Source organism: Tenrec ecaudatus, chromosome 13 (assembly GCF_050624435.1).
Source record: "Tenrec ecaudatus isolate mTenEca1 chromosome 13, mTenEca1.hap1, whole genome shotgun sequence".
Taxonomy (NCBI): domain Eukaryota; kingdom Metazoa; phylum Chordata; class Mammalia; order Afrosoricida; family Tenrecidae; genus Tenrec; species Tenrec ecaudatus.
Window position 1 is genome coordinate 7849645 of NC_134542.1, and position 10531 is coordinate 7860175.

Sequence of the window (10531 nt, forward strand, 5' to 3'; positions counted from 1 at the left end):
TCTATTTTAACATTGTATGTAGTACCTATTACTATTAACAACACAAAAACCATTTTAAGTGTAGGTCACGGCTATGTCTTAATTTGGGGAGAGGAGGGCTTATTAACAACCTTTGCTATACAGATGCCTGGGTTGTGCAAAGTGAGGGCTTGAAGCACCTGCCGATGAAAAAGCAAAGGCTGCGGCCGTTGGTATGGAGTGCGACGCAATGTAAAGAAAACCAAAATACTCAAACAAACCAAGAAATCACGTGAAACACGGAGAAAAGATCATTCATTTTGCCTGGATCCACAACCAATGCTCAAGGAAGCAGCAGTCAGGAAATTTAATGATGTATTTGTTGCACTGGGCCAAACCACCACTCAAAGACTTCTTTGAAGAGTTGAAGACAAGGATGTCATTTTGAGGATCAAGGTGTGCCTGACTCCAAAGCCAGTGTTTTCAATCATTTCATACACACGTGCAGGTTGAACAATGCATAAGGAAACCGCAGAGTAACTGATATATTTGCCTCATGGTCCTGGTGAACACTGGAATTACTATGGACTGCCAAAAGAACAAACACGGCTGTCTTAGGAAAAGCAGAGCTAGAAAGTTTTTTAGAAGCTTCTTTTAAATACTTTGGACATGTTGCCAGAACTGGAGAAGGCCTTCATGCTTGGTAAAGTTGAAAGTCAAAGACAAGGAGGAAGACCCTCAGGGAGACAGACTCAACAACGGCTCACAACTTACACACTGTCACGCTGGTGCAGGGCTGTGGCTAAGAGTGGAAACTAACTGGACGGCACCTTACAACAACAGCAAGACGTCTCACTAGCACAAAGGGTTCAGCAATGGACTACTAACCTTGAGGCTGGCAATTCAAACAGACTGCCTGCTTGAGAAAGAAAACCGAGGCTCTCTGCTTCCATAAAAAGTCAGTCTCGGAAACCCTAAGGAGCAGTCGTCCCACTCTCTTCCAGGGTCCCTGTGAGTCAGAACAGACTCAATGGCAGTAGGGCTTGGGTCTACATTGCTCAGGAGCCCTTGGATGCATGATGGGTACAGAGTTTGGTGATTCAAACCTAGGAAAAATCCAACTCATAGCAAGCCTACAAGATAGGTTAGAACTGCGCCCCAGGTTTCCAAGACTATGTATCTTTACAGGACCAAGCGGTCTCAACATTTTCCTGAGGAGCAGCCGGGGGGTTTGAATCACTGATCTTGTGATCAGCAGCCAGTACACAGCCTATTTTACCTTCAGGGTTCCTTTCTGTAAAGATTACTAACATTGAACTCTGTGGGGCAGTTCTACTCTATCCTAAGATTACAATGAGTTAGAATGGACTGAAGGTAATTTGGTTTACATTGCTCACAGAAGGAAGGCGTAGTAGCCAGCTTCCATAAAGAGTACAGGCAAGAAAACCCTCCACTCTGTGACAAAAGGCAACACGCTTAGCTTTTATTTTACACTGCTGGTGGGAATGCAAAATGGTGCAACTCCAAATGAGACAATTTGGCAGTATCTGTGTAAAATTCTATACACATTTATCCTTTGACCCAGCAATCCCAGTTCTACGAATCTCTCTCTCAGAGATAGTGGCAAAACACACAAGAATTAGGGACAACTTGCTATTTATTACGGGACTCTGTAGTAGTAAAGATGGAAATGATCGAAATGTCGACAACAGGGAGCTAATTAAATAAACCATCCAATGGAACACAAGAAGTTATGAGAAGGAATAAAGGTCCTATCTACATATCTCTACAGAGTGATCTCTAAGGTCTAAATAAACCTGCCTGTTTAGCCAGCTGGTAGCCTAATCACTCAGAAAGGAATCATCGCCTATAGTTTTAAAGCACACAGTAATTCAAATGTTGAGTTGACAGAGGATGGTGCAAACTTGGGCAGCACAGGTCACTATGAGTACAGCCCTGAAAAATATGTCCTAACACAACAGTGCAAACAAACCACGGCCACATTTAATCATCATTACGTTGATGAGATGGCTGGTGCTGCATTCCTCGCAGTACTCAATGGAGGAGGAATCATTCTTGAGACGTGGTTCCCAGCTGAGTGTGCCGTCGGCACCACTCAAGGGCTCTCGAGGAAGCAGAGGCCCACACATGGTCACTACCCTTAGAGACACAACCAGGAAGCTATCCTGTGGGTAGTTCAGTAGAAAAAAAGGAGGGAGGAGAGAAATCACGTGCTCTGGCGTAAGCAGGAACTCACAAGAACTTACAAAACGTAGAATTTATACGGTAAAATCATTCAAAACTTCAATAAGTCCATTAGGCTTTTTTTCAGCTACTTCAGATAACTTTCTAAATCTTAAAACTCTTTTGCATAAAAATTACTGTGCAAGGTTTCCTCTTTGACAACACAACACAGCAAAATTTCTAAATCTTAAAACTTTCTAAATCTTAAAACTCTTTTGCATAAAAATTACTTTGCAAGGTTTCTTCTTTGACAACACAACACAGCAAAATTTCAGTTGGTTTGGATGTAAGTTGAATACTTCATTATTGACTCTTATTATCAGCAATATTTTAAAACCTGATCTTTGACTATCTGTGAGTGAATCTCTGGGTATGAAAACATCATTAAATTAGGTACTGTAACACTTATGTAGGTCATAGGTAAGATGCACCAACTGGCACCCCACTCCCCGCACCAAAACCAACCAGCCAACCAAACCACGGTCATCGTAACTCAAACATGTGTTAAAAGCAGGGAACCACCAGCAGTTTGTTACAATCTACCTGGACAAGCATTTATAACAAAGTATATAAATGACTAATCTCTGCTTGGTAATAATAAAAATTCATCTCGATATCTTTATGAACAAATTTAGAAAAATAAATGTCAAGAAATGGACTAAAGGAAAAATCAAAACAGTAGATTTTGCTTTGTTGAGGGGTGAATGGGGGTAATGGTAGGAAGCAAGGAAATCAGTACTTTGGGAATCATTATGTTTGTACTGAATGTGCCACCTATAACTCAGCTAATCTGTTAGATTGAACTTAAAAGTATATTTAAACAGACAATTACAAATTAGCTAGCTACATTTATTTTCACCAATGAAGCTATATGTGAGGATTCTAGCAACTCTGTAATTGTAATTTTAGCAATTTTTAATTTTTTATTGCTAGTTTATAAAGTTTCTAATTAAAAAAAGAATGCTATTACTAATTAAATAAGGGATAAGGTTTAAAACATTTAATATTAATCATAATATACGAGAGATGCATAAAATACTCACTTTCAGGGAAGGAACTAAAGAAAGAAGGAGAGTTCATTTCCTAAGCCCATTTGCCCACGGAACCTCAGCCCCTAAAGGACTGCTCATGTGCAGCTGTTCCCTATTCCCTTTGAACATTTGCTGAACGTATACATGACGAGGAAAGAATAAAAGCCACGCTCCCAGAGTCTGACCTACACCTTAATTAATTAAAACAGTCTAATTTAAATCTTAGTAACTTAGCTCTCCTTTTCTCTTCCTAGACTTCAAAAACACAAACAACAGTCCAGTTTTAGACAAGTTTCTCTGATTTACAACTTGAAAGTTAATTTCCTAACTTGGTATATTTTCCAGCACATTAGTTTGTTTTAGGTGTTGCTAAGAGAGGAGCAATCTCAAAAGGTGAGTAAGAAGTAGATCAATAAACTGTAAACTAAGAAACCACTACTTCACATACTAAGGAACAAGACTCAAATATCAGATTGCATTTCTACACCAACAGAAATCTCTAACATTTGAAAAAAATTTTCCCAAAGATTCCATGTGTACCATTTTGAATTTTATTCAAAGAATGACTGTATTTTCAATGTCTTTTGTCTATTCCGTATCAGCAAATCAAGAAGTCTTCAAATGTGAGTGGGCTGCCACCAACTTGTTGTGGTTTGTTGAAGACTTTATTGCTTCTTCATTGATTTTTATGGTTACATGTGTACTTGGTTTCTCATAAAGCTGAATTAACCTAACAGTTAAAGAAGTGTTTGAATGAATCCAGTGATCACCAGCTTGGCAGGCTCAGCATCCCCACCTGGCAGGGATCTGGTCCCTTAGGATCATCAAGTGTAATACAGGACACACTGTCATTTACCAACAAAACTTGTTTTCTTGTTCTTGACAAAGAGTTGCTTTCCTCTCTTCTAGATTCTTCTGCCCTTCCACAGGGCTGACAGAGAACACTTACCTCGGTGCCAAGGGAACCACAGCATGACATAAATACACCTCTACAATATCAGTAATGCCACCTTATTCAGTCTTACCTCTCTGCTCAAACGGCTCCCTTCTGTGCTTTGTGATTAAGTGACTCCCCCAAAGTCAACTTAGTTTCGTTCTCCAAGACTACCACGATATGACCCTTTTAAACTCCAAAGCCCAGTCCAGTTGAATGGGCTTCACAATGGAATCTGCTTTTTGTCCTAACCTGCATTTGGTTCCTAGTCTTCCCTTGACTCGTCCCTAGTCTCCAACTTCCTTTTGGAGGGTGAGGCCCAGCCAATACTCTCTCCCTACCTTCTTCATACAGAGCTACGAGAGGTAGAAACTAACCCTCAGAGAAATGGAGTGAGGCTTTTATCCTTGAGTAGGTTGCTTGTCCCATTTCATCAACCAGAGGCTCATAGCCACTGGCTAGATATTGAGTTTTAAGTCCTTTCTCAAGTTGATAAAAATGCATGGGGGAAGAATATTAAGAAGACGAGGTTAACTGAGGGGAGACCCAGAGGGAATCTATATATTAAGGGATGTTATAGGGTTCGGAAAGATTCTATAAGACAAAGAACCAGAAAGGGCAGCTCTAAACCCAGGTGTAGACAAAGTTTTAAGGATAAATGCTGAGTCAATGTTGGACATTCCCCCAAATCAAGAAGAGTGTGAATCACTGATTTTCCAAGAGTTTTTTTTTTTAGTAGAATACTGGGAACAAAATCCTGATTATAAGGATGACAAACTGGTAAACAAGTGGTCATCTAGCTCAGAAGCAACAAAGCCCACATGGAAGATCATATAAGCCTGTGTGATCACGAGGTGCCGAAGGGATCAGTTATCAGGCATCAAAGAACAAAAAATCATATCATTGGGTGCACACCTCCATGATACGATCGCTGAGGACAAACGGATACATAAGCAAATGTGGCGAAGAAAGCTGATGGTGTCTGGCTATCAAAAGGTATAGCATCTGGGGTCATAAAGGATTGAAGGTAAACAGGGGCCATCTAGCTCAGAAGCAACAAAGCCCACATGGAAGAAGCACACCAGCCTCTGCGATCAAGAGGTGTCGAAGGGATCAGGTAGTGAATGAAGGGGAGAGCGCAGAGTGGAGACCCAAAGCCCATTTGTCGGCCACTGGAGATCCCCTTGCAGAGGGGTCTAGGGGAGGAGACAAGTTAGTCAAGGTTGAATGTAGCGCCAATGAAAAACACAACTTTACTCTAGTTCCTAAATGCTTCCCGCCTCCCCCCCCCCCCACTATCATTATCCGAATTCTACCTTATAAATCGAGCTAGAAAACACAGGGAATCCAGGGCGGATGATCCCTTCAGAACCAGTGGTGGGAGTTGTGATACTAGGAGGGAATAGGTAGGGTGGGATGGAAAGTGGGAACCGATTATAAGGATCTACATGTAACCTCCTCCCTGGTGGACAGACAACAGAAAAGTGGGTGAAGGGAGACGTCGGACAGGGCAAGATATGATAAAATAATAATTTGTAAATTATCAAGGGTTCATGAAGGAGGGGGGAGTGGGGAGGAGGGAGAAAAAAAGAGGACCTGATGCCAGGGGCTTAAGTAGAGAGCACATGTTTTGAGAATGATGAGGGCAATGAATGTACAGATGTGCTTTACACAATTGATGTACGTATGCTTGTGATAAGAGTTGCATGAGCCCCTAATAAAATGATTTTTAAAAAAGGGATGACAAACTGTGTGTGGTAAGAAAAGATAGGTAATTACTTAAAGAAGTCTGGTGGAGGGTGGAAAAAGATCACGGTCACTTGAAGACTAAGGAAAGGCTTTGTCTTGAGTGAGAAACCTGAGCGTGCTGAGAAAGACGTTCTAGTGGAGGGACTGCAAACACAAGGCACGGATTCCATGTGTGTCGAGGAAACGAGGGAGGCGCTCTCAGCCATCCAAACAGATGAGTTTGAAACACAGTTCCAGGAATGGAATCGCAGGTTTGACAAATGTATTCAGTATAAGGGAGAGGACTTTGAAGGTGATTAAGGTTGTTTTGAAAAATATTTAAATACAGAATTTTGAAAACAAACCTTTTTGGAGGTACCCTCTTCATATTAATTGAGTATGAGGAAGATAAACATTTTCAGCTTTCGTGTACACAATCTTATGAGATGCAAACAAGTTATTGATAATCAAATTATAATTTGTTAGATTTAAAACTAGGTTATTTCAATAGGCTCCCCCTGGTAGCTCAAATATTTCTCAACTTTTCATTCTCTGGCTAGCTCAGTGGAAGTGTTAAAATCGGAAGAATAGCTGATCGGCGGAAACAAAAAGAATATGAATGGAGTGAGCTCAGGGGAGTAATGTGCGTGGGGCAAGAGACATGCTGTTTTGCCAAAAACTGGCGCACTGAGATGGCTGCATGAGCCAGGTGCATTGTGGTGGTGGCAAAACCGTTCCATCTCCCACAAATCAGGCCTTTTCTTGTCGCACACTGTGACGATGTTTTCAGATTAACAGTCTGACCTGGTGAAATGAACCCCACATGCACTATCCTCCTCACATCGCATCCAGATTTTGGGAGGTACCCCTCGTATTTTGCAAATAAATCAGTATGTAATGGACAAAATCTGCATAATTTTTAATTTCTTACTGAATGACTAGTATCTGATAGACATCATAATTGAGAGGTAAACAATATCCCCAGTTGACATTTCAGCTAGCTTACCAGATTTGTAAGCTTACCAGTGGCCAATGGGCCTATTCTGACTCATGTTGACCCACTGTCGGAGTACCTACAGATAAGTAGGATCTTCCACGGCTGATATTCCAGAAGTTAAGTCAATCAATCTTTCTTCCAGGGTGGCGCTGGGTGGACTCAAACCTCCTACATTTGGGATTTTAGCTGAGCGCACGAACAGTTCACACCACTCGGAAATTCCGCAAAAAAGGCTAGATTGTCAAAAACCAGAATCTATTCAATAAACCTAAAAGGCACCTCAGATCAAATAAAGCCTATACGACTAATTAGGTAATTGATGGGAAGTTTCGGGAAATGAAGTATTTTACACAACTAGAAGCTCCTGGGCATGACAGCCTGCCCTGTGCCCCACAAAGAACCAAAGGTTCACACATGTCTTTCAAACAAAGACCCCGCACTTCACATTTTCCTGTCATCTAAAACGTAGATGAATACAGCATGAGCAAGCTTTCAATGAATACAGTGTGGAAGGATTACAGCTACAGCCTCTATTACAGGAAAACCCAGGCTGCTATACTTTTTAATTCCTGCCTTTTTGTTTTCAGCGGACATTGTTATTAACAAAATGCTTGTCTACTTTTTAGTTTACAGTAGACAGTCAAACATGCTTGCTAACATTGTCCCCAAAGTTAATGTATCACTGGATAGCCTTTTCTACTACTTAGATTACCACCATGGATAAATGTTATTTTCATGACAGTTGGGGGAAGAAGGCGAGACTGTGCATTTGTGTGTTGAAAGACACGGAGTAGGGATGTCAGACTGTCTTTGACATGACCTGCATAAGGTTTAGATATTTGCCAACTCAGAGACTCACCTACCACCCATTCATGCACTCATTCCCATTCACTATTTTGCGTTCCTTCCAATTCTTGGCTCTGTTTCCAGTACCTTGTGGCTGCCAAATAAATGGTTGTTGCTCCTGCTAGTTATGCTTCCTTAGCCATTAAACCAATTAAAAGGAAAAAAAATCCAAGAATTAAAAGAAAATAAATCCAATACTTTTTTAAGAATTAATTTTACTAATTCTTTAAATAAAAAAAGTGATTGAATATAGGCAAAAAGGTTAGAATTAATAAGCCATTAAAATAAGATTGGTATTTTTATAATCCATTTTAGGAAATGATAGAAAACCACAAACCAAAGATGACTTATTTCACACAAGTCTTTTCACTGAAATTTAAATCAATCATTATTTGTTTTACAGACCCCTTCCTGCCTGCAAAGCACAAAACTCAAGTTGTGATCAAAACAAAGACCTATTTGTTAATATCTCCATATTCCAGAATAGAAATTCTGGCATATTGAAATAGACTTAATAGTTCTGAATAACTATGTCATTTTTCAATCAAGAATCCTTAGTAAATGCAATGGATTGTATTGTTCGTAAGTCATGATTTTTAAGGGGGAAAAAAAGGGCAGCAAATTCTGCCTAAAATCTTAGGTATAAAACAAACAAAAAGTTCAGCTGTTCAGTAGAATAGAACCAAAGATTCAATAGAGAACCCACAGATTGGGGAAAAAAATCAGTAATAATACATCACATAAAGGGCTAATCTCCAACTATAGGACTATAACATCTTAACATGAAAAATACAAATAACCCAATAAAAAATGGGCACCAGACATGAATAATTTACCAAAAACAACATCTAGGTGGCCAAACAACCATATATAGAAATGTTTTCTTTCATTAACAATAAGAGAAACACAAATTAAAATAATGAGCCATCATCTCACACTAACACTTTTGACAAAATTTAATAAAACAGACAATAATAAATGCTGAAGAGGATGTTGAGAGATAGGAACCCTCGTACATTGCTAATGGGACGGTAGAATTGCAAAGCCCTTATGGAAAGCAGTATGGCACTTCCTCAAAAAAAAAAAAAGCAATTATAAGTACCTTTTGATTTAATAATCTCTCTACTGAGCTTATATCCTAAAGAAATCAAGGGCACAACATAAACAGATATACACACTCCTACATTTATTGCAGTCGTATCCGTAACAGCAAAAACATGACACAACCCAAACCTTCAACTACAGAGGAATGCATAAATAAGCTTTGGTACATTCCTACCATGGAGTATTATGCACCAATAAAAAATGACAACTCTGTTAAACACTGCAAGACACGGACAAAGCTAGAGAACACTATGCTTAGCAAATTCAGTCAATCTTACAGGATAAATATTTAACATTATTGTTATAAGGAAAAACAAAGAAAAAGGAACATGGTTTATACACCAACAGACAAGACTTTGATAACTATCAGGGGCCGGGGCAGAGGTGAGAACAGGGAGATTAGGGATAGGTCATGGAGGAGGGAGGGAGGGAGGGAGGAAGAAGTGAGGGAGAAATAGAACCACATCTATGGAGGGTTTAACCAGGCTATTGTTGATTTCATTTCTTGAACAGGCTATGTAAACATATAGTATGTTTCTTTAAAACAAAACAAAACAAATCTCATCTCTCCAACCTAAATAGTGGTCTGAGTGGCTGAAAAAAAAAAGAGGAGGAAAAGTAAAATTGAAATGGACTTGAGTCTTCAGTGACAAAGGAGTTCATCTCAAAAACAAGCAAGCACTGTAAGCCTCCAGCGGGCCTGGGTCTGGAGTGACCGTGTGCATTCCTACAGAGCTTGCAAGAACCGAGTTGAAACGGTCTGAGGCCTGGCTCTGCACCATCTCCAGAGCGAGGTTATAGACATTTCACACAAATGAGGGAAACACACACACGTGCATGCGCGCAGGCAGACAAAACCCCAAATATTTTCCAATAACTTTCGATGCAAGTTAAAGGTTATATATTTGAAACAAATGCCATCAAGATATAGAATTAAGTAAAAAAAAAATCTGATATGTTGGAAAGGGGGAACCAATTACAAGTATCTACATGCGACCTCCTCCCTGGGAGACGGACAACAGAAAAGTGGGTGAAGGGAGACGTCGGACAGGGTAAGATATGACAAAATAATAATTTATAAATTATCTAGGGTTCATGAGGGAGGGGGCAGCAGGGAGGGAGGGACAAAATGAGGAGCTGATGCCAGGGGTTTAGGTGGAGAAGCGGATGTTTTGAGAAATGATGAGGGCAATGAATATACAAATGTGCTTTACTCAATTGATGTATGTATGGATTGTGATGAGTTGTATGAGCCCCTAATAAAATGATTAAAAAAGAGTTAAAAAATCTGACATGATACAATAATTCTTTAAGAAGGAACACTTGAGACTTTAGTCTTAATATTAAGATAGTCTTATAGTTGAGAGAGAACTTAGTTCAGCTGCTAAGATTTGTACTCAATGTTCTGAATTAAGGCAGAAACATACAGTTTTTACATACATAATATATTCCTTAAAAGTGAATTTTTTGGCAAAAACGACAACTAAAGAACTCCCAAATTCGGAGGTCATCTGTTAAAAGAATGAAGAAGTTCATGCTAAAATGCACACACACACATACAGTATTCAGACCTTTCTGTGTTCTTCTTCTAAATAAGGATGTAAACTGAGCAAATTAATTGTGTTCCACAGCAAAGGTAAAAGAACTAGAGGAGACTCTTTTTCATTGCTACAGATCAGAACTGTTGTA

General features: G+C 39.6%; 1 protein-coding gene and 1 non-coding gene across 2 annotated transcripts in view; one reads left to right on the forward strand and one right to left on the reverse strand.

The window, feature by feature from the left end:
- PSMD1 (proteasome 26S subunit, non-ATPase 1) overlaps positions 1-10531 on the reverse strand; it is a 94258-nt gene that overhangs the window by 33449 nt on the left and 50278 nt on the right. The gene's annotated exons all lie outside the window — the stretch shown is intronic.
- LOC142425235 (small nucleolar RNA SNORA9) lies at positions 9524-9658 on the forward strand. The gene has a single exon (XR_012779584.1). It is a non-coding gene; the product is annotated as a small nucleolar RNA SNORA9 (small nucleolar RNA).